Source organism: Psammomys obesus, unplaced genomic scaffold (assembly GCF_907164565.1).
Source record: "Psammomys obesus unplaced genomic scaffold, mPsaObe1.curated_primary_1811, whole genome shotgun sequence".
In the NCBI taxonomy this organism is placed as follows: domain Eukaryota; kingdom Metazoa; phylum Chordata; class Mammalia; order Rodentia; family Muridae; genus Psammomys; species Psammomys obesus.
In genome coordinates, this window is record NW_026585504.1 from 67,351,243 (window position 1) to 67,376,054 (window position 24,812).

Sequence of the window (24,812 nt, forward strand, 5' to 3'; positions counted from 1 at the left end):
CTATCTATCTATCTATCTATCTATCTATCTATCTATCTATCTATCTATCTATCCATCCATCTGTCCTGAGTTTATCTCACTACTACATAGCCATGATATATTTGTCATTTGTCTATGAATATATCTTTCTGTCTGTCTATCTATCTATCTATCTATCTATCTATCTATCTATCTATCTATCATCTACTTAAGACAAACAAACAAACAAACAAACAAACAAATCAGTTAGTCTCAGTGTATAGCCTAGGCTGGCCTCAGATACTTAATTCTCCTGTCTTAGCCATCTAAGATCCTGAATGCCTGGATTACATGTATGAGCCACCATGCTTGGCTCCAATATTTAAACATTTGCCTCTGTGGTTGCTTGAATCAGATGTCTCCCATGCTATCAGGAATCTGCATGCTTGTTTTTCAGATGGTAACATTCTTGGGTGGGTTTGGGACTGTGGCCATGCTGGAGGAAGAATGTCACGGCGCAGGCTTTGGGATTTTAAAAGCCATGCGCCTCTCCAGGGTGCTCTCAGTGCTTCTCATTTGTGAGTGCCAGCTGACACGTCTGCCTGTTGCAGCGCTCCCCACCATGGTGGTGATGGACTCTTATCCCTCTAGAGCCACAAGCCCAAAACAAACTCTTCCTTTTATAAGTCGCCTTAGTCACGTTTTTTATCACAGCAATAGAAAAATATCAAATACCGTTACTAACAAAACGCTGTATTTGGAGAGGGTGGTAGGGGAAGCATTGTAGGCAGTTCCTGGGTGGTCAGAAGGGGAGATGAAACATAACTGCACCAGGCGCCAGTCAATGGCTTCAAGTTTAGAAACAGCGATCTTTTCTAAAGTGAAAGCATGTGAAACGTACTTCACTGATCATCTCTAGACATCTTTATGCCTCTCTCCCCTCGGCTGTTCTTTAGCTCCCTCAACACCAGGGCTGGCTGTGTCAGGAGAGGGAAGCTGCTGGAGCCCCAGAGCTCCAGCCATTAGACACTGCAGACTGGGTCTTAGTGTACCAGCTCCCTTCCGAGTGATCCCCTTATTAGGAGTCATGTGTGGGTTTGCGAAGGGTGATTGCATGAAGGAGGCCATTTGGCATTAGTTGATTGTAAGCGCAGCTGCAGGAGCCCTCTCCCTGATTAGAGCAGAGACGCTGAAGCCAGATGAATTAATAATGAGCTGATGGGCAGCAGGAGCAGCTCTGACACTGTTCTCGTTTGTATTAAGAGGCGTCTTATGTGTTTTCACTTTACAAGAACCACACTATTTTTTAAACTCGAAACCACTGAAGAGTGTCTGGAGTAATTAAGCTCACCTTCCCAGACTGTGTCCCTTCAGGAAAGTCTCTTTCCTAAGCACTGTTTATTGTGTATCCTGCACAGGCTAAGACTTCTGGGTCATGCAGATTTTGAACTGGGGAGGAAAAAGAATGGAGATGTCACTGGGTGCTACCTTCAGAGCTGTGGCCTGAGAGCTCAGGAAAAGTTTAAACCAAGTAGAGTCTTTCTCTTCATCCAATGACAAGAAAACACCTAAATGCAAAAAGAGTTAGGTTAGTGTTATTTAAGCTATGCAATTCTATTTCAATTAAAAACATTAAAAAAGAAACTATTATCCTTGATTAAATCCAAGCACAATAAAAATGCTATCCAGTTGGGTTTCTTTCCCTCCCAGAAATGAAAGATAAACTACGGTTCTAAGTTATAGTTGTAAGGCTAGCATTTTGCCAGATTTTGTGGTGGTAGCAAACCCTATATTTATTTGAAATTGCTTAAATTTGTACTCCTCCCAGCCTGAGTGAGCTAATTAGAACCCGTGGGGAATTATATGGGTAATGGAGGAAACTGTGGAAGTATAAATATGCAATGCAATTAGTTCCTATCTCTGTGTGTGTGTGTGTGTGTGTGTGTGTTACACTCTTGAAGCTCATGAGCAAAAGACTTAGAACAATAGGAGCCATTGATTCTCAAGCTGCCATGGGAGTCCATAATTATGATATAATATCTTGCCAACCTCTTCGTGCATAGAAGGGAATATGAGTAAATAAACCAGCAATTTCCTCCATTTAACATTCGTTGTATCAATAGCATACTTTTTCAGTTCTCTCTCCTTCTGGTTTTGTTTGTTAGAGAGGCTAGAAATTCACTAGCTTGAAAATTTCATGATTGAAGGGTTTCATTGTGTGGGTTCAAATTTGGTCTGCAATGAGTTAAGCAAAAAACTTTCTTGGTGTTACACACAGGGAAGAAAGTAGTCACCTTCACTGCCCTGTGCCTAACACATGCAGATAACACTGGCTTTGCTGACTATTGGTAATGTAAGTTCATGGCAAGAGACACTTTACTTTTGTCATCTATTCTTTGTCCGTGCTGCACCTGAGCCAAGGTGCTTTTCCTTTGTGGTCTTCCCAGGACTCCGTAACAGAGAGATGGACATTTCCAGTTTCCCGGGTAGCTTTAATCCCTACTTTCATCTATTTATTTATTTATCTATTTTTTTCTAAGAATGACATTAAAGAGCAAAAATATAATGACAAGTAAATGAGAGAGACCATAGACCACAGGACAGACATGGAGTCCTTTCATGTTACTTCCCCCACTTTCTTGAGTAAGGGGCATCTTCCCCCTTCCCATGCTGGGCCCATGAACTGTGTAGCTAAATGTATATAACTCCTCCTGGCCCAATCCTCTCCCTTTTCCCCCTATTCCTCAGAAAAAGGGAGCCTCCCTAACCCACCCTAGCACATTAAGTTGCATCAGGACTGAGTGCATCCTCTTCCCCTGTGGGAAGTGATAAAACACAGTCAACAGAGTCCGTGTCAGAGTGTACAGAGTATGGATAAAAATAACACAGAGATCCTGCCTTTACTGAGCAACCATTTGCTGAGCATTTCATCTGTGTAATATGCTGCAGTGCTGGCAGAGGGATTTGGGAGCAGGAGTGGGGACTGGACTCAGCGTTGATGTGATACCTGCCTGTCCATCCTGAGCTCAGGTCCTGCAGCTGCTTGGTCTTCAGGACTCATGCCTACATCATGGGTCAAAAGTGAGTACCAGTTGTGCATGGTGCTGTTAGGAACTGGGAAAGAAGGATGCTTCCAAAATCACGAGTATTTGAATTTGTAAGACACTTTAGCATTAAAAAAATCCAGTCTTTTAATTTAATGAATGATTAATTACTTAATTAACTAGGTAATTAATTGCTTCACTTTACAGCCTGATTGTAGCTCTCTCCCTCCTCTCCTCCTGGTCCCACCTTTCTTGTCTTCCCCCTGCCCCTTTCCCTACTCATCAGAAAAAGGAAGCCCCCCAACCCACCCCAGCACATCAAGTCCCATCCTCTTCCTCTGTGGCCTGTTGAGGCAGCCCCACCAGGGGGAAGTGATAAAATTCAGGCAACAGAGTCCATGTCAGAGACAGCTCCTGCTCCCTTTACTAGGGAACTCACATGAAGACTGAGCTGCCCATTGGCTACATCTGTGTAGGGGCCTAGGTCCAGTTCATGCACGGTCCTTGTCTGGTGCTTCAGTCTCTGCAAGGTCCCCTGGGCGCTGGTTAGTTGGCTCTGTTGGTCTTCTTGTGGAGCTCCCATCCTCTCCGGGTCCTTCTATCCTTCCACCGACTCTTCCACAAGACTCCCTGCTCTCAGCCCAATGTTTGCCTGTGAGTCTCAGCATCTGTTTTGAACTGTTGCTGGGTGGAGCCTCTCAGAGGACAGAGGGTTTGAGGGGAGAGAAGAGAAGCCGTGGGTGGGGGCATCTCTGTGAGAAGCTGGAGAGCTACAACAAGGTAGGCTCCTGGGAGGATATGGGGGTGACTCTAGCTGAGACTCCTAGTAGCAGGGGTCACGGAGATTGAAGAGGACGCCCTCTAACTAGACAGGACTCCTAGTGGAGGGAGGGGAACACCAACCCATCCACAAAAACTTGGACCCAAAATTTACCCTGCCTACAACATGTGTAGGGGTAAAATGGAGCAGAGGTTGAGGGAATGTCCAGCCAGTGCCTGGCTGAACCTGAGACCCACAGCATGGGAGAGAGCCGGCTCCTGACTGTACTAACGCTGCTTGCAGGTGGGGGCCCAGCCCAGCCCAGACCTCAATGTGCGTGTGCCTGCGGGCACACCCACTGAGAATGCTTTAAAAGCATATTAAGTGCTGCTAGCGGTTTTCTAGCACTTTGTTGAGAGTGGCAGTTACCGTGTTGTCCAATAGAGCCACTAAACGCAGTGGAGAAACATCGTTAAGGTGAAAACAAGTAATTAGGGACAGCAGCTATTTGTTCCAACCACACAGGCTGTGAGGTGTCGAACACATATGTCCTACTAGGATTTGAGATAACAGATCTATTCTGTTACTAGTGTCAACAGTTAGTGCTGAAACCCACACTGGCTGATTTCTGATTCTATTCGCCCAGACTTTGATTCCATCTCAGTCCCCGCTGTGACAACAGTCCTCTGTCCTGTTACTGGCATTAAGAAATGAAAAATAAGCTGGCGCCTTTAATCCCAGCACTCTGCAAGGCAGAGGCAGGTGGGTCTCTGTGAGTTTGTATACAGGACACCCAAGGCTACACAGAGAAACACTTTATCACTCCCCCTCCCCCCAAAAAAAAGAAAAGAAAAGTAAAAGAAATGAAAAGTAGAGCCAGGTGTGGTGGCCTTCAACCCCCGCACTTGGGAGACAGAGGCAGGCAGATCTCTGTGAGTTTGAGGTCAGCCTGGACTACAAAGTGAGTCCAGGACATCCAGGGCTCTATTACACAGAGAAACTCTATCGAGAGAGAGAGAGAGAGAGAGAGAGAGAGAAAGAGAGAGAGAGAGAAAGAGTGAGAACAGAGTGAGATAGAGTCCCTTACATTCTTCCTGGCCTCCTCCTCTTCAGATTCCCTGAGCTCTGAGTGGAAGAATTTGATGGACATCTCTAATTTGCACTCTCTGTATAATGTTTGACTTTGGCTCTCTGCATCTGTTCCCACCTGCTGTCAGGGAAGGTCTTTCTGATGATAACTGGATAAGGCACCAATCCATGAGTATAGCAGAATATCATTAGTAAACATTTTATTAAATTTTTTAGTCTAATAGTGTTCGGTCTTACCCTGGTCTCTAGTTCTTGGTCACCCAAGAAGTGTTGGGTGTGGTTCCTTCGTGTGGAGTGGGCCTTAAGCCAAATCAGGCATTGGGTGGTTTTGCTCACGTGTCCTCGGCCACCACTGCCCTTATGCAGGCAGGACAGATTGTAGGTCAAAGGTTTTGTGGCTGGGTTGATGTCCGTGTTCCTCTTCTGGCAGCCTGGGGAGTGCCTTCCCACGCTAGAGGCTAGCACGCAGGGTGGAGGCTCCATGAAGGCACCAGTTCAGCCTCTGCATGCTACAGCAGCAGCACAACACAATTCTATCAGTGCGTATAAATTATAATTTGTTTCATTAGAAAATGACTTTTTAAAAGTATGTGTGGCCTGAGCCAGTCTCGTAGGAGGGGGTGAGACTGGGCAGTGCTTTCTTGCTGCTCTGGAGTCTGCCTTAGAAGAACCACACGACTATCACCAAGGTGAGCTTCCTTGTGCTTCAGCTTTCTTGCCTGTCAAAAAGGATGTCCTCTTCCTCACAGTGATATTGAGGGTGAGACTAATAAATTCAGATTATGAACTCCAATGCACATGGGAAAATTATTTCATGAGTATTGCTTTCCTCTCTTGGAAGATAAAATGTTTTAAAAAAATCTTCCTATTTTTTTTTTCATTTTAAATTTTAAAATTTTTTATGACTTCATGTGTTTTTACCATGAGAAATCATACTGTTTTAAGCCAAATGAACCATTTCTCTTATTTATGTTTGATTTTATGTTGCTTTTAATGTTCTGTTCTTCTATTGATAGAGACAAAATGAATATTAAATTCCAACATTTTCTTTGTTCACCTTTAAAAAAAATCTCATCAGTGAATTCTAAGCAAATTAAAAACTCTGGGGTGGGTATTGGAGTGAAAGAGCTGAGCAGTGCTATGGTCAGAAGGTGTTTTGGAGAACACTGTCACAGCCTCCACGAAGAGAGGGCCAAGCCCTGCTTTGAGCACTTCCCAAGAATGAACTTGGTAAAATCTCACAAGGCATCTCTGAGCGAGTCGGTGATTGTACTGGAGACAGTAAAGGTAACCCAGATGGCCAGCACTGTCCCGTGCTATGCTAAATGGAGTTAATATTTTTATTATTACACAGGGTTATTGTACTCAATAGATGTATGTTAATGTGACACAAGCTAGAGTCGTTTTAGAAGGTGAAACTTCAATTGAGAAAATACGCCTACTAGATTGGCTTGTGGGCGAGCCTGTGGTATATTTGGTACATTGTTTTGATTGATGACTTGGTATGAGAGGGTCCAGCCCTTGGCTAATGGTCCTGGATGCCATAAGAAACAAGCCTGAGTAATACATGACAACCAGATCCTTCCTCCTGGCTCCTGCCCTGCTTGAGTTCCTGTCTTGACTTTCCTTAGTGCTGGATTGTGACCTGGAAGTGTAAGATGAAATAGATCCTTTCCTCCCCACGTTGCCAATGGTCATTTTTGTTTGTTGTTGTTGCAGCAGTAGAACTGTGGCTAAGATAGTTATTTAAGGTCATTTTCCTGCAAGTATTGAATGTGCTTTGAGTGTGTCCCTTCCACCTTCCCTCTTCTGACCGTTCCCTCTTTTCCCTACGTAGTTTTACTTCTACTTTCATGTTATTGGTGCATACACGATTCCATGTATTGATAAAGTCAGACTCACAGAATTCGACAGTTGTCTGATACTGACTTTAGTTTTACAATATAGTTGTTTTAGGTTGCATTCATCTTTATCCAAGGGGCCTAATTTCATTTGTTCACAACTGCATGAAGTTTCCTTGTGTATATAATCCATATTTTCCTTATCCATCACTTTATACTTGGCTACCTAGGTTAGTTCCGTAGCTTAAACTCTTGTGGAGAGAACTGCAATAACCATTCATGAGCAAGTATCTCTCCACTCTTCAAAAGTCACACATGTGCAAGTATCGCCAAGATCTGTTAGCTTGAAGTCTCTTAAATAACTGTACAGTGCGAATAATTTTATTGTGTTACAGGCTCCAGATTTTATTCATCCTAACCTGAGACCCATTCAGAAAGCTCTCCTGAGATTTCCTAGTTACTTAAATGAAGGTGTTGTGGTTTGAGATATGTTCCGCAGAGACTCACGTATTTGAGTGCCTGGTCCCGGTTGGTGGTGTTATTTGGTTAGGAAAGCTTCAGGAGGTGGGGCTTCCTGGGGAAGTTCTTCACTAGGGATAGACTGGGAGGGTTTGCAGCCTTTCTATACTTCCCACTCTCCCTTACTTCCTGTGTGAGGATAAACGATGACCGACCTGCTCCCTGCTCTTGCTGCCTTGCCTCCCCACCGCAGTGGGCTCCAGCCCTTCAGAAACCTGAGCGCTTCAGTCTTCGAGTGACTTTGGTAGCTGTATTTTATCATAGCAATAGAAACATAACCGACACAGGGGGAGGATCGGAAGCCCTGGCCCCTCACTCCAGGTCCGAGCCTACCTCACTCTCCCCAGAATTACTGGCAGGAAGGTCTCAGAACCTTCTGAGCTAGATGATACAGTTTCTATTCCTGTGTTTTTCATTAAATATGCATGATTTGTGTAATTCTTTCCTTCAACAGTAATTGCATTGTTTTGTCTTTTAGGAGCCTGGACAGGAGGAGATAAGCTGATATGTCTGCCTGTTGAGCCTACAGTTAAAAAAAAAAAATAATTATAAGGGCAGAAAACAGAGATGCTCCTGAAGCAGTAATGGAGGAGAGCCTTTTTTCTTCTACTTTCTTTTCTTTTTTGAAATAAGTTCTCACTATATAGCCTAAGCTGGCTTCAAATTCATAAATCCCCATGTCTGCTTTTGAGTGCTGGGATTACAAGTGTCACTATCATGTCTGGCTTAAACATTGTAAAATTTTGTTCTTTTACCTTACTCAGATCTGGGATTAAGGAAACACCTATGCGCCATGAGTCATTTAGAGTTTTCTAGAGAAACAGGACAGACAGAATGAATAGGTATCATGTAGGGGCGTTCCTAGGTTAGCTTACACCACAGGGGCCGGGTGGTCCAACAGGGGCTGTCTGTAGGCTGGGAGTCTGAGCCTGGCAGCTGCTCAGAACATTGGATGCAGGAAGCACTTCTAATCACTGAGGCATCTCGCCAGACTTCTAGTATAACCTGTGCCACCAGGTATTAGTTCAAAGGCAGGTTCAGGTGTGAGGCACTTCAGTAAGCAGCGCCTCTCTATGGCCTCGGGAGAAGACCCTGCCCCCAGGTCCCTGCCCTGCTCTGCCTTAACCTTCCTCAGTGAGAGAACGTTACTTGGAAGTGTAAGATGTAATGAACCCTTTACTCCACAAATTTCTTTTTTTAATTTTTAAAATTTATTTATTTATTCACTTTATATCCCTATCAAAGCCCCCTCCCTTCTCTCCTCCTGGTCCCACCCTACCACCCTTTCCCCCTTCCCTTCCCCTCAGAAAAGCGGAGGTCCCCTAACCTGCCCAGGTACATCAAGTCTCATTAGGACTAAGCACATCCTCTTCCATCGAGGCCTGACAAGGCAGCTCAGTTAGGGGAAAGGGATCCAAAAGCAGGCCACAGAGTCCATGTCAGAGACAGACAGACCCCACTCTAATTGCTAGAGAGCCCTTATGAAGGGCCCTTATGACCGAGTTGCTCATCAGCTACATATATGTAGGGGACCTAGGCCCAGTGCATGCTTGCTGTTTGGTTGGTGGTTCAGCCCCTGGGAGTCCCCATGGTCCTCAGTTAGTTGATTCTGTTGATATTCTTGTCTCTACAAATCATCTTATTGTCATGTTATTTACCCCCTTATATTCCACTGACTTGTCATCTTGGGTGTCCAAAAAAATTGGTGATAGAGTAGACCTTGCCACATCTCAAGCTATTGCAGCCCACACACATCTCTCAAATTGCCAGGCAGCCACTCTCATCTCTTCAGAGTGAGGTCCAACTGTGGGTGCTGCAGGAAGGCAGGGAACAGTATAGATACGCTCTGCAGTTTGCTTTGAAGTGTTTTTCTCTCACTCTTTAGGTTAGAGGCAAGAAGTTGTGAAATGTAACTCTTTGTGTAATTTGATTTGATAAAACAAATGTGTTTTTCCAATGATTAGTCTTGAAAGGCAATTTATCAGTTTAAGTAGCACCTAGGCATTCTATTAAGCATGCTCTAGCTGTTCCTAGCGGGACATTTCTGAAAAGGACTAAGTCCCACTCAGAGTGTGGAGGGGACTACCCCACTACCTAGGGCCAGGATGGAGTGCAAGAGGACGAGGAGAAAGCAGACTAGCACAGTGCTGTCGCTTGCCACTTCCTGTCTGTCACAGTGTGAGTGAGCATGCCTCCGCTGCCATGATGTTCTGTCTCACCACAGGGCCCCAGCCAATGGCCCAAGGGTGAAACGCCTGAAAGCGTGAGTGCAAAATAAATCTTTGCTTCTTTTAAATTGTCATGTAGTGATGAAAACTTTAACACATTTTCTGTTAAAATCGTTCAGAAGCTGAAAAGAGAACAGTTGGAAATACTAATCTCAAAGTTAAATTGCTGGGAATATTGGTTCACGTTTGACCTAGAAGAGTCAGAGAAAAACATTTAGAAAAACTGTAGAGTCTCCATATTGTTCCCTGCCTTCCTGCAGCTCTTACAGTTGGACCTATATCTGAAGAGGTGACGATGGCTACCAGGCAATTTGACATGCCTCAGGGGTAGATGTGTGTTAGAGGTGTGGCAAGATCTACATTCTCCTCAGTTTTTCTAGACACCCGGGAAAACATGTCAGTGGATTCTGCGTGTGCACGCGCGCACGTGTGTGTGTGTGTGTGTGTGTGTGTGTGTGCGTGTGTATGTGTGTGTGTGTGTGTGTGTGTGTGCGCGTGTATGTGTGTGCGTGTGTGTGTATGTGTGTGTGTGTGTGTGTACAGGTGCCCACATGCCTGCCAAAAAACAGGTATGTTGTTCCTCAGGAGCCATCCACTTGGTTTTCTGGTACCTCACCGGGATCTGGAGCTCCCTGATTAGACTAGACTGGCTGGCCAGTAAGCTCCAGGGGTGCCACTCTCTCTGTCCAGCTCAGGGATTACAACACAGAAAAGTTTCAGGGACTCAGAATTCAGAGAAAAGTGAAGGAAAACTCTTGATTTCTTTGTCACATACTAGACTAAGAACTGTGTTTTCTCTTTGACCTTCAAAACAATTGTGCAGGGCTGGGGGTAATATTATCTTCCCTTTTTACAGTGGAGAACTTGGAAGCTCTGGAGAGGCCGGACCTGACATTCAGACTTTGCAGGAGAGCAAAGTAACAATGTATTGGGTTTGAGTCCGGGGGCGTTGGCTAGGTGTCTAGGTTAGTGAGACCTGCACGGGGAGCAGTGACTGAGTGCTGCCCTGGATTTTAAGTGTGATGAGACAAATTTTCCTATATTCTCTTTTGCAGGCCTCCTCGAACTGAGGTGGCATCGGTTCTTTTGAGAGTGTGTGCATGAGAGTGGACATGTGGACATCTGTGGAGGCCATCAGATGATGTCAGCTGTCACTCTCCACTCTGCTTCCTTCAGACAACACTCCTCACACAACCTGGAGCTCATTGTCTTCCAACTAGACCAGTCGGCCAGAGAGCTGCCACTATCCTTCTGTCTCCATCCCCGCAACTCCAATGCTGGGCTTACTAGTGCGCCACCTTTTACGTGGGCATAGGGGATTTGAACTGAGCTCCTCATGCTTGCACAGTAAGTGTTTTTGCCCACTAAGCCATCACCCATTTCCTAATAATCTGGAGAAATCTTGCTGTGCCACTCATTTAGATTTCTCTCACTGCTGCAGCAATAACGTGCTATCAATATTTTACAGAGCGATTTGATTATGCCCCATTCCTGAGACTTCAGGAGAAGAGCATATTTTTTAACATTAATAAATAAATGTTTTAGCTCAGCACCGTTAGCCACACTTGATAGTGATAAAGCTCCCCTCGAAAGGAAAAAGAGTGATGCCCCACATTCAGGGATTTTTGAAATCGATTATGTTTTCCTTAATTGGTTTTGTTCTCCTTCTTTTGGCCCTAACGCAGGAAATAAAATCTGGGGTTAGGCCTTTCCCTTTGATGGATAGCACCCAGGGGCAATACAAGCATTTTTCAGTCGTCTACTTTGTTTTTCCAGAATGCTCTGAGTGGCTATTACATGAATCTAAAGGACCCAGGGTCAGCTTCTATTTATGTGACAGAGTCCTCACGTTTGTTTATTTCACCTGAAAATCTAACCCAGTGGAAACATTTTTGGGATGCTGACCTTTAAGCACTATGGATAAAATCTTTTTTTTTTTTCCTTCTGTGCTTAAAAAAAAAAACAAAAAACAAAAACAAAACAGCCACCTCAACAATAATGAGAGCTGTTACTCCCAAATTCTTGATAGATTTTATGTACCTTATGAAGGAATTTACATACATAACATCTCATTTAAATCTGCCTAACTATCTCTGAGCATCTTAATGTTGGTGTTTCTGTTTCAGAGAGGACTAAGAAGGAAGTCAGGCAGAAGGATGCAGGGCCAGGAACTGATAAAGGAGGAATCCCAGGTGAGTTCTGCCTCTGGAGGAGGTATCAAATCTTCCTTGTTTGCGTGTATTCTGTACATATGTGCTCCTGTGGGTATGAGCACACAAACATGGAGGTGGCCGTGTATGCTTGTGTAGGCCGGATGTCTTCCTTGATCTCTTCTTCTTGGCCCTTACTTTTTTGGACAGGATGCCCTAATGAGCCCGAAACTCCTTGATTCAGCTAGGGTGGCTGGAGTGCCAGGGATCTGCCCACCTCCACCTCTCCAGTGCTGGGATTCCAAATCTGCCCTTCCAGCCTCAGCTTTTACGTGGGTGCTCAGGATCAGGCTCAAGGCTTCCTGCTTGGGAAGCAGGCGGTTTACACCCTGAGATACCTCTCCAGACCTTCAAACATACTTGAAATGTAGTTTCACCAGTGTGATCATTAGTCTTGACCATCACTTTACTGGGTTGAGAGAGCTGGATAACTTGCCATAAACACTCTTTGTGGCTATGAGGATGTTTCTAAGGCTGATACGTGTGGTTCAGCCCACTGACTAGGAAACATCCACCTTGAATGTTTTTGGCACTGTTCATCTGGCTGGAGTTCTTTTTTAGTGAGTGGATATATGTTTGCTGCTGTGGTTGCCTGTAGACATCAGACCCTACACACTTAATCCTTCCAACCTGGACTTAAAACAGCGACTTTCCAGGCAGCTTCCAAGACTCCGTCCTGGGATTGGGTTGGCATTGTAAGTCCCCTTTGTTTTGAGCTTCCAGCTACTTGAACTGAATAGCTACTCATTTTCCAAGCTCTCCAGGCTGTAGAGGGCCATTGTGGGACTTTCCAGGCCCCAGTCTTATAAGCCAATTTATCTAAATCCACTCTCATAATTATATATATGTACCACTGGCTCCATTGCTCTGGAAAGCCATGTCTATTATAAGCAGTGAATGGGCCTTAGCGCTCTCAAACAATTCACAAAGCACAGTGTTGTGTGTTTGGGGTTTCCAAAGTAGAAGAAGCAGATTCACAAGGTTCAGAAACCTTGAACCACTGTCTACATTGCCCAGATCCAGTGCCAAGATCAGGGACATATCATAAAACCTGACCTAACAAATAACCAGCCAAGCTTGGATGCTTTCATACCATGACCCAACTGGCGGGCAGAGTGAATGGAATTTTATGTAAGAAGTGGGAAATAGCAGGAGCTGGAGGGGACAGGAACTCCACAAGGAGAGCAACAGAACCAGAAAATTTGAACACAGGGAACTTCCCAGAGAATCATACTCCAACCAAGGACTATCCGTGGAGATGACCTGGAACCCTGACAATGCAGCCACTTCTGATGAGAACTGATAGACTAAGATCAGAAAGAAGGAGAGGAGGACCTCCCCAATCAGTGGACTCGGGGAGGGTCATGCATGCAGAAAGGGGGGGAGGGTGGGACCGGGAGGGGAGGAGGGGGTGGGTTATGGGGGGATACAAAGTGAATAAAGTGTAATTAATAAAAGTTAAAAAAAATACCGTGACCCAAAGGAATCACCTTGAGCCACCAATTCCTTTGCACATCAAATTCTACTCAACAATTTTCTCAAGTGTCTATTTCCTCCAAATTAGATGATTCCCAGATAGTTCCTCTTCATTCAGGATTCCCTGTTCTAGCACTGAATTCTCCCACTCCTGGGCAAACTTGGCCTGCTCTTCACCCTCCCTCTGGGAGAGTTCCAGGCTACTACCAGCCTGGTGTTCAAAGCCCTTCATTCCTCCATACAGTCTGCCCAATGTCAAGAGCTTTGCGTGTGCCAAGCCCTCCAACAAAAGATTCTTTTTGACCAAACTCCAGCCTCTTCAAACCCCTCCATCTTCTCAAATGGCCCTCAACACTGGCCTATAAAGGCTTTGAAAAGTGATGCCTCATGTGGGGACACATGCTATAATCTCAGCATTCAGGAGGTTGAGGCAGGAGAATTATGAGTTCCAGATCAGCCTGGGCTACATGGTGTAACTGTCTCAAATATAAACCCTAATGTAGTTCTCGGCAGCTCGAGGCCACATCTCTAATGCCCCAGGACGACCCACTACAGTGTATGAGAAAACTCAAATGACAGAAAGATTTACTGTCTGTTCCAGCCAACATCCAAGGACCAGGAATTCCTGTCTCCCAGTCACGCTAAGGGCAGACGGCCAAGTTTAGCAGCTTGTTGGAAAACCTCACTGGGTTTTCATGGTTTACCCTACTTCCTAATTATGTCTCATTTTCCCTTTAAAACTCCTAGTCCCCTCCTCACAGAACTGAGTGCTCTGAATTTTAGTCAATTACTTTAATGTATTTCTGCCCCCAATCTGCCCTTACACCCTAGTGTCTGGCCTTGTCTCTGACACTTCCTCCATTCTGTCTGTGTTGACTGCAATGCCTGTCACCCTGCCCACTGAATTCTGTCTTTCGGGAACTCTTTGTGGTTCTTTAGTGCCAGCTCTGACTCTGTTCTTCACACCCTTGGTGCCCCTCTTTGGATTTCCTATGGTGCTTGCGCTTGGTGATTCTTCCTAGAGACATAGGATGTGTTATATCATTTTGCCTTTTAGGTAGACATCCTATTTTGGTCTGTTTGGTCTCTTTAAGATAAGAAGGGTTCACGCATATTTGTGCACCTGGGACCTCTTACAGAACGTGGTAGTTAATTATCAGTTTACAGATCCTGGAATTATCTAGGGGAAAGTTCCTGTGCAAGTCTGTGAGGGACTCTTTCTAGATGGGGTCACTAGAGGAAGGAGGATCCACTGTAGCCATGGGAGACGCCATCCCTGGACTGAGGCTCTGACTGGGTCAAAGAAGGAAGTGAGCAGAGCATCCGCATTCCTCTTTCTGCTTCCTGACCAAAGAGTGACCCGCCTGCTCCGCCCCTGCTGCCCACCCCAAAACAAGCCTTTCCTTACTTCAGCTGATTTTGCCAGATATTTCATCCCAGCAATGAGAGAAGTACTACAAATACACCAAAAGTGTGTGATGTGTCACCAGGGAATGGGCTAGGGCAGGTGGCTGTCCATAGGTCTTAATCCATGAGAAACACACACACACACTCACACCACAGACAGAGACAGAGGGCGATATCCATCTTTGCATGTTTAACACTATGAAGCAGTTAAGAACATGGCTTTCCAAGTTCTGAAGTTCGTACGTATGTGTATATGTACATGTGTGTGTGCATGTGCATGCCTGGTTTGTGTGTATTCATGTGCTTGTGTGTGTGCATGCATATAGACACTGGAGTCAATCTCATGTGTAGATTTTTAATGTCCACTGTGTTGAGAGAGGGCCTCGCTTTTACTTGAAACTCACCAATTCAGCTCACCTGTCTGGCCAGTGAGACCCAGGGACATGCATGTCTCCACCCGCCTCACACACATCTTTTTCATGTGGGCTCTGGAAACTGAGCTCAGATCCTCATGTTTGTGTGTTTATTGATTCATGTTCATTGACTGAGATATCTCCCCAGTTCCTGGCATTCACTTTTTAAAACTGGTGGGCACATTTGTTTCCCTTCACTGTGCTTTTGTCACCTGTAAGACAAGCATACTGCGTTGTCCCTGCAGGACAGTGGCTGTGAGGAGGATTAAGTGTCATAATTGTACCTGCCATACAGGAGGTAGGTAGGATCGATAAAAACCATCCATCCAACACTAAAACAAGACAGGACTAGACGGGCAAACCAGCATTGTGGTGTTGGCTGAGGAGGAAAGGGAAGGGCGAGGGGAGAAGTTGGAGGGGTCAAAGATTTGGGGTAGGAAGAGCTTGAAGAGTCTTTTTGGAAGATTGGGTATCAAAATAAGGAAATTAATTTATAGTTATTGAGTCTGTACTTTATGCACTAGCTATTTTACAAACTGTGTAACATGGAATTCTCAGAATGATTCTGCAAGCTGCTTACCAGTTCCACAGTTTACAGATGTTGGTGTTTTCTTGTAGCCAGAGCTGAGAAGAACCTTGTCTCTCTCCTTCCAGAGCTGTATTTTCCCCACCTGTCCTTTATCTCACCAATTGTGTGTGTGTGTGGTGTACGAGTGTGTGCATGCATGCATGAATGTGCGTTGGTGTGTGCGTGTGTGTGCATGTGTGTGCATGTGAGCGTGAGTAAGGGAATAAACTTTAAAAACTTTGAACTTTCTTCAAAGCTTCACATAGTTGCCCTCTTTGCTCTGGTTGGGAAGGCTGGATAGACTCTGGAAACACCATTAACTGGTAATTATTTGCATTTCCCTTGGTTTCCTTTATTTCATCAGTTATGGACTTTACCTTAAAGGGAACTGCCCTCAGGATTTCAGAAGGGCTGCCACCAACAGGTGCAACAAACAGCCTTTCTACTGCATATAAAAGAAAAAAATATGTCCTTTAATAATAGAATATCCTCGTTTTGAAGTCTGATTGGATCAGTTACACTGTAAATCCAACTTTGACCAAAAGCATTAAGCCAGGAGGATGGCCTGTACTGACTGGCTTAAGCTGGGATACCTAAACCAGTCACTGGGAAGATGGACAGAGTTACTGTAATGGGCTGACGTTCAGAAACAGAAAGAAGCAAAACCTTAAAGATGTCATTTCTAGTACAGTGAAGTCAAAACCAGTCAGAGTGACTGACCTGTATACAGCCATGAAGTATGTTTGTTGTGAACTTGCTAATTATTAATCTTAAAATGCTGGTCAGTCCAGGTATATCCTACTCTTACTTCTACTCCGACATTCCAATGTCTACATCACAGTTATTAGACAACCCCTGTCATCTATCTATGTATCTATCTCTCATCTCTCTGTCCGTCCGCCCGTCCGTCCGTCTGTCTATATTTATCTTGCTTAGCTAGATTTTCTTTTTTATTGCTGCAATGAAAAACCGTGACCAAAAAACAAGTTGGGGAGGAAAGGGTTTTACTTAGCTTTCAGATCATAGTCTATCATTGGAGGAATTCAGGACAGGAATTCACACAGGGCTGGAACCTGGAGGCAGGAGCTGATACAGAGACCATGGAGGGGTGCTGCTTATGGGCTTGCTCCCCATGGCTTGCTCAGCCTGCTTTCTATTAGAACCCAGGACACCCAGATCAGGGATGGCACTACCTACCAGGATCTGGGTCCTTACCTGTTGATCACTAATTGAGAGAACGCTTTATGGCTGGATATAATGGAGGCATTTTCTCAACTGAGGGTCTTTGTTCCTGATGACTCCAACTTGTGTCATGTTGACACACAGAGCCAGCTCATTATGTAGCTGTTGCTGACCTTGAAGGTTTGATCTTTCTGCCTCTTCCTCCTGAACGCTGAGATCACAAATGTGCCACCATGCTGGTTTGTGCAGTGTTACAGATAGAGTCAGGAGCTTAGTGCATGCTGGGCATGCGCCACCACCTGAGCTGTATCCCCAGCCCGAGAACATCAGTTACATCCATTGCTGTGGTAAAACCCCGGGACAAAAGCAAGTTATAGCAGAAATCACTCAACTGGGCACGGTTTCAGAAGGGTGAGGGTCTGTGGTGGAGGGACAGAGGCATGGTGGCAGAGAAGCCGAGCAGGAGCTGAGAGTTCACATGCTGAACCAGAGGAGGCAGAGAACACACGGGGAATGGCACGAGTCTTTTGAAACCTGAAGTCTGCCCCCAGGCTTACACCCTCTTCAAAAAAGGTAACATTTCCCAAAACAGCTATCGGCTAGTGACCAAGTATTCAAATGCCCAAGACTTATGGGGCATCTCACTTAAGCCACCATACGAAGGCTATCTTTTTTTAAAAAACTGCTCTTTAATCAATCTCATCTATGTCTACCCTAGACCATCTCTCCCACACCCAGCTCCACACTATAGAGCTATGTTAGTAAGTCAGTTTAAGTTGCATCCCTGTGTAATAGCGAGCAAAACATAGCTCTGCTTAACCCAGAGGCAAAATGAGTTAACCCAGGAGCTGGTTTCGAGGTCCTTGTAAATCCTGTCTAATAGAGAGCAAGAACAGCTTAAATCAGAGCCAGTTCTGATTATAGGAGATCTTTAAGAAATCCGTGGTTATATCACTTTCTAATACAGGTAGAAACTTAGGTGATAAAGAGATTTCTTATAAAGCCCACGAGTGTGTCTGTGAAGTGCATATGAATGATTTATAATGAGCTTATCAATTATTTGTATTTAATTCTTTGCTATCAAAGTGCTTATGGTGGCTGAACACCAATGTGATCTCGCCAATTACTTTAACCTTTCCCTCAGAAATCTTGTTTGCACTATTGATTTGGACGACCAATGCTGAGCCTGAAGTAATAAGGGTTTGGTCTATTTCTGATTGAAATCTTATGTGTTCATCAGGTCTTTTTTTTCTTGGACACAACAGAACATTTGATATTTGGGTCCTAGCTTTTTAGAAAGCCAGCTGGAAAAAAAACATCACTTTTTCCTTTTAGAGTCATCTGCTAAGGGAAATGTGGAGATGATCTGTAGAATCTCTGTAATTCGTATAGTTTCATAAAAATGTGGAAACCATGGCCGAGGCGATAGTCTAGGTGGTGAGGGAGTTGCTGAGCAAGCGTGAGGACTTGAGTTTGATCCCCAGTACTTACGAAAGGTCTGAGTGTGGCGGTGAACACCCGCAGTCCCGGCTGGGATCCTCAGGGCTCACAGCCAGCTGACTCGTATCGGTGAACCTGAGGTTCAGGGGGAGTTCCTGATTCAAAAGAAGTCAAAGAACGACTGAGGAGACACTACTCTCGCTTCCACATGTGCCTGCAGACGTGTGCACTTACGCAAACGTGCGTGTGCACGTGAACGCGCATGGCGGGCCCTGAATGCTGATTTGATGCATGCGCACAGGACGGGCAGGCCAGCTCAGGCCATTTAGCGCGTTATTTCACATGTCAATCACTTTGTGGGAAGAGCGCTTGACATCTCCTCTGTGACTGTCAAGCAGGATGCTCCCCCTCCACCCTGCCTCAGTTTCCTGCCCTTTTCATGTCATGTGTCCTTTTGCCCGTTCCCCACATCCTCAGTACCTATGTTTTTGCCACCCCACCTTGACTGCCTTTCTAACTTTTTAGGCTTTAGCTACATTTATTCTCATTATATAAATACATCTACACACTATGAATTACGATCCACATGTGATGGCTATTCTTGGTTGTCAACTTGACTACATCTGGAAGGAACTAAAACTAAAACCCGAATGGCTGGGCACACTTGTGAGGTTTTTTTTTTTTTTTTTTTTCATTTGAAATGGTAAGAGCCACTTATAATTTGGATATTTGAGGTGGGAAGATCCACCTTTAATCCAGATCTTTAGAGGTGAGAGGTCACAGCTGCTGGCCACGGAAGAAGGAAGCTCTTTCTCTGCCTACTTGCTCTCTACATTTTAATAATTCATTTACTTATCCATTTTACACCCCAGTGTAGCCCCCTCCCTTTCTCCTCACAGTGCCACCCTGCCTCCCTCTCTCCCCCCTCTCTCCTTCCCTACTCCTCCTCATCTTACTACCACTCCATTCCTTCACTGGCATTAGCGCCCACGTCTTTGGGATTCTGGTACGTGTTGAAGACCAGCTGAGACAGTAGCCTTGTGGGCTGAACAACTGTGGGATTCTTGGGCTTTCTATCCATAGACAGCTCTAGTCGGTTTAGCTGGACCACAGCCTGTAAGCCATTGCAATAAATCTAATATATATATAATGTATATTTCTGATATATGACATAAATGTGCATATACATATATTCATTCTGCTAGTTCTGTTTCTCTAGAGAACCATATATTGTTGGCCTTTAGAGTTTGGGTCACCTTGTTTAATATTATACCTTCCAAATACATCTATTTCTTGAAACTTCAAGTTTCTTTATGGCTGAATAACAGTTACTTGTGTATATGTACAGCATTCTCATAATCCATCCATCTGTTGATAGGCGTCTAATTTTGTGCTATTGTGAATCGGGCAGGAATAAACATGTATTTATATCGTTAGTGAGCTACTGAGTCTTTTAGGTATGTGCTCAGGGTCACATGGAAGTTCAGTTTTTGGTTTTTGAGGAGCCTCCATGCTTCTTCCATAATGCTACACTAGTTTCTTCTCCCACCAGGAGTGAAAAAGAATTCTTCTTCCCCACATTCTCAGCATCTTTCAGATTTGTTCATGATAGCCATTCTGACTGGGGTAAGGAGGCATCTCAAAGTAGGTTTAGTTTTCATTTCTCCGGTGGCTAACGATGTTGAACACTTTTTACAACACTCATTCCTTGTCTTGTGATTTGCTGTAACATAATGTCCTCCATATTTTTCTAGGAGTTCCTGTTTCCATAGTATTCCATTGTATGTTCATGCCTGTCTCCTTTTATCTGTTCTATGGACAACAATTTCTTCCATGTGTTGCTGTTATAGTAGACATGGGTATACAGATAACTCTTTGAAATACTGTATTCCTGTGGGACTGCTGGACCATAGGTAGGTAGTTTTTCCAATTTTTCAAGAAACCTTCCTTTTGTTTGTGGCAGTGTCTGCACTAATTTACATCCTCATGTGAGAACTGCCTTCCTCCATATGTGTGCTTGTGGTTAGTCATTTTGATAATGCTCACCCTCACAGGTATGAGACAATACGTCATTGTGATGCTAATTTTTATTTCTTTCATTATTACTATTTCTTATGCCTTTTTCTGTGTGCTACAAATGAGACATGACCTTGCATTGCTAATGGCTGAAGTGAATTTCTCTCACTTTGGGCAAATAGGGAGGGCTGGATGTTGCAAAGTGGATGGGAAATGTTACAGTTAGTGTATAGGGAAAGATGAAAGGCCTGGGGCTTCAGTTGCTTTCTACTAGGGGTCGGGGGGGATCTTTTTTCTGTATGATGTATCAAATTCCCAGTATGATTTTATCCCACAAGAGTGGCCATGCCACAGGAGACAGCTTCCTGAACAGAACACCAACAGCACAGACTCTAAGAGCAACAATCAATAAATGGGACCTCATGAAACTGAAAAGCTTCTGTAAAGCAAAGGACACTGTCGTCAGAACAAAATGACAGCCTACAGACTGCGAAATGATCTTCACCAACCCTATATCTGACAGAGGACTCATATCCAGAATATATAAATAAATCAAGAAGTTGAACAGCAACAAATCAAGTAATCCAATTTAAAAAATGGGGTGCAGAGCTAAACAGAATTCTCAATGGAAGACTATCGAATGGCAGAGAAACACTTAAAGAAATGTTCAACGTTCTTACTCATCAGGGAAATGCAAACCAAAACGACCCTGAGATTTCGCCTTATACCCATCAGAATGGCTAAGATAAAAAAACCTCAAGTGACAACACATGCTGGAGAGGATGTGGAGAAAGGGGAACCCTCCTCCACTGCTGGTGGGAATGTAAACTTGTATAAGCACTTTGGAAATCAATCTGGTGCTTTCTCAGACAATGAGGAATAGTGCTACCTCAAGATCCAGCTATACCACTCCTAGGCATATATCTAAAAGATGCTGAAGTTCACAATAAGGACATTTGCTCAACCATGTTCTTAGCAGCTTTATTTGTAATAGGCAGAAGCTGGAAACAACCCAGATGTCCCTCAATTGAGGAATGGATACAGAAATTGTGGTACATTTATACAATGGAATAATACTCAGCAATAAAAAAACAAGGAAATCTTGAAATTTACAGGCAAATGGTGGGAACTGGAAAAGATCATCCTGAGTGAGGTATACCAGAAGCAGAAAGACACACAGGGTATATACTCACTTATAAGTGGATATTAGACATATATAGGATAATCGTACTAAAATCTGTACACCCAAAGAAGCTAAGAAAGAAGGAGGACCCTAGTAAGATGCTCAGTCTTCATTCAGAAAGGCAAACAGGATGGACATTGGAAGAGGGAGAAAACGGAACAGGACAGGAACCTACCACAGAGGGCCTCTGAAAGACTCTACCCTGCAGGGTACCAAAGCAGATGCTGAGACTCACAGCCAAACTTAGAGCAGAGTGCAGGGAATATTAGGAAAGAAGGGGGAGATAGAAAGACCTGGAGTGGACAGGGGCTCCACAAGGAGAGCAACAGAACCAAAAAATCTGGGCACAGGGGTCTTTTGTGAGACTGATACTCCAACCAAGGACCATTCATGGAGATAATATAGAACCCTTGCACAGATGTAGCCCATGGCAGCTCAGTGTCCAAGAAGGTTTCCTAGTAATGGGAACAGGGACTGTCTCTGACATGTACTCAGTGGCTGGCTCTTGACACCCCCCCCCCTCCCGATGGAGAAGCAGCCTTACCAGGCCACAGAGGAAGACAATGCAGCCACTCCTAATGAGACCTGATAGGCTAGGGTCAGATGGAGAGGGAGGATGTCCTCCCCATCAGTGGACTAGGGAAGGGGCATAGAAGAAGAGGGAGGGAAGAAGGGTGGGATTAGGAGGAGATGGTGCCACAGGTGGGATAGAAAATGAATAAACTGTAATTAATAAAAATAAAATAAAAAGTGTGGCCATGCACCCAGTGTTAATCTCTCATTTCATCTAGAACAGCTAAGGTCACTCTCCCCTTACAGAGATCTGGGGCCACTTTTTTCTGCTCTACCCCTCTAACCTTTTTTTAATACAGATAAGGAACATTTCCCTAGATGGGTAGGTGGAAGTGAGGAGGAGTTTTTTTCCCTAGATGGTAGGTGGAGGTGAGGAGGAGTGTTTTCCCTAGATGGGTAGGTGGAGGTGAGGAGGAGTGTCTGTTGCCTTTTGGTTAGTGCGGGGCCATGCAGGGCCATGCAGGGCTGTGTAGGGTGGTGTGCAGGCAAGTCTTTAAAGGCAGAGGTAACTCAGCTCCTCAGAACTGCTCTGTGGAAGCCTCTTCTTTCTAAATGTGGCTCTGCTCTTGAGTGTAGTCTTACAGACACTTCCCACGGATAATCCTTGTGTGCCCTGTGATTCGACCCATAAGGCCAGAACAGAGAAATTAACTAGGTGTAATAAATAATATATAATCTGGTGAATATTTAGGGTCTCATAATGATGATAAATCGGGGTTGAAATGCTCCTTGAGAAGATTGTGAGATTTTGAGAAATGAAGCCAGGAAGATTGATTAGAACCTATTGCTGCTCAGAAAACCAGCTGTGGAAAATATGGGGCGGTATTGCTGGGCTAATGGAAAAGTGAATGCAATCTGCCTTGGTCTCCAAAGACGGAATGGGTATAATCAACAAATGCCAACTCTTTTAGGGGTAGATGAGTAGAGAGCAAAGGACGCCCCGGAGCACACAGGGGCATATGTGGGAATGTTAGACTCAGGGCCATCACCTTCTTGAACTCCCAGCAGCTGTGATTACAGCAAAGAAATCTTCCCAAGACTGGGTCCATTAATGTTTCATCATGGAGAGGCTCACATATGGGCAGAGAGAAGTGACACATAAAACCCCATCCCTCCCTGGGACTATGCAAGTAGTTAATAGTTACTGGGGAGACACATTTTCTTCAGTGGTGTAGCTGCGTAGAGTTGTCCATGCTCCTATACGTGACCTCTCATCCCTGCTCCTGTGGTTAACTGCTCCCTACGTCTTCATCCATGAATGAGAGATTCCCTACCTCTCACTCATCTCCCTGTGAGACCTTCTAGACCATGCCCCTATAAGCAGCCCCTCACCTATGCTCCAGTGAAGAACCCTCCTTAAATTCATTACTCCTCCAAGCTAGACTTGGGTAGAGTTATTCCTTTGCTCTGCCTTTGGTGCTCTATCAAGAATGAATATATGCTTGTTCATCTTCCTGAGAAAAGCACAAACAGTATGGGATCATTTAATTAAACCCTGATAGGAAGAAAAGAAAACATTGGGGGGACTCCATGATCTGCCTTTTTTCTCAAGGTTTTTATTCATCCATTCATTTGTTCATTCATTCACTTATGCATCTGTTTTAAAATTATTTTATTGTCCGTATGGATGTTTGCTTGCACATAGGCCTGTGTACCACATGCATGCCTGTCTCCATAGAGGCCAGACGAGGGCATCAGACACCCTGGAACACAAGTTACAGATAGTTGTGAGCTGCCATGTCAGTGCTGGGGTACATGTGTCCAGTGTGAAGGACCAGCTCCAGCAGAAGACATAAATGTTATGTTTCTTAACAGTCTGTACCATGAGAATCTTCAGATCTTGGTGTGAAGATTCTTACCCACATTTGGTACAGAAGCTGTCCTGGGTGGGTGGATTCCATCAAAAGCCTTAGTGAGAGATCATCCTTCTCCTTCACATCAGCCCAGCTGACTAGTGAACTTTGTGGAATTGCAAAATACCAAACCTTTTGGAAGTTTCTGCAACACGAGTAACTTTAATCCTTCAATATTAAAAAAGAAAAAAAAAAACCAAAACCAAAAACAAACAAACAAACAAACAACAACAACAACAAAAAACAAGCCATGAACATGTGCAAATGGAAGAAGAATAAAGGAACTGTGCAGAGGGGAAGAAGAATAAAGGAACTGTGCAGAGGGGTCGGCAGGCAGAGCACACATTTGTGATGAGTAAAAAGAAAGGCTATTGGGTCAGTGGGGACAGAACCCACAGTTAACTGCAGGGCCATGGGACAGTTACATGAGTCCTCTAAGCCCAATTCTGCCTGGGTATATTGAAAATAATAAATCTGCACGTCGAGGGAATGAAGGAGCTGTGTGTCCCTGCAGAGCCCTGAGTGTGGCATGTGGCGGCTTTCTTCTCCCTGGCTTTCTGTCTCATATATGTCTGTGAGGGTTAACATTATGACCTAAATTGCCTGGGCCTTAAGATTCCTGAACGCTTGTTCAAACAGGATTATGGGTTTTAGGAAGGGTGTCTTTGGATGAGATTAACATTTAAATCCACAGACTCAGTTCAACGGATGGCCCTCCCCAAGTGTGGTGGACCTCATCCAGTCAGTTGACAGCCTGAAAGAACAAAACAATTTTGCACTCAGAGCAGAATTCTTCCTGTTTGACAGCTTTCAAACTGGGGCCTCAGGGGTCATCCTCCAGCTTCGGGCTGGAGCCGTGAGCCTTCTCTGGGTCTCCAGTGCTGGCTTTGGGACTGGAGCCACACGGTTGGCTTCTCCGCCTTTCATGCTTGTAGACTATGACTTGAAGAAAACCACTAGTTGTTGGGTCTGAAGCTCACCTACTCTCCATGGAGAAAGTAGGGGGAACCAGAATCTGTAATTTTGCCAGTCAGTCCTCTAAAATAAACCTC